Source organism: Fragaria vesca, linkage group LG3 (assembly GCF_000184155.1).
Source record: "Fragaria vesca subsp. vesca linkage group LG3, FraVesHawaii_1.0, whole genome shotgun sequence".
Taxonomy (NCBI): Eukaryota; Viridiplantae; Streptophyta; class Magnoliopsida; order Rosales; family Rosaceae; genus Fragaria; species Fragaria vesca.
In genome coordinates, this window is record NC_020493.1 from 17328778 (window position 1) to 17329387 (window position 610).

Below are 610 nucleotides of genomic sequence, written 5' to 3' on the forward strand. Positions count from 1 at the left end.
GGAAAGGGGGTTGGACGTGTTGATCCCTACTCACGTGAGAACAATGCACCACGTGGAAAGGGACATAATGGTCGTGGAAAGGGCTGTGGAGGCCCTCCACATGTATGGCGTAGAGATGGTGGTGCTGGCCCAAGTGGTCATGGTGGTACTGGTCCCAGTGGTCATGGCTCCAAGGTGCAGAAAGCTCCTAGGGATCCTCAAATCCAAAAGGAAAGAGTTGGCACAGAACCTTGCTATAGGTGTGGCACTACTGGACATTGGTACAAGAACTGCCAAGCAAGCAACTTAGTAGCAACCAACTACAGGAGGTATAGAAAGTCTATGGAGCAAGAGGCTCAGTATATGGACGAAGGAGGCCCTGACCCAGATGTCAACCTCACAATTGCAGACTTTCCTGGCAACAAGGACCTTGCTCAGTCAAAGGACGTTCCAGACTTTGATTGATCTGTTTTATTTTTCCAAGACATTTATGAAGGCGTAATGCCTCAATAATTTGACTATTGTTTAGTCTTCAAGTTTATTTTGACTATTGGTTTGATGATTGAGATTTCATGGATAAGACCGTTATTTGGTTATTGTTGGTTTATTAATAAATTTCAGATTTATTCTG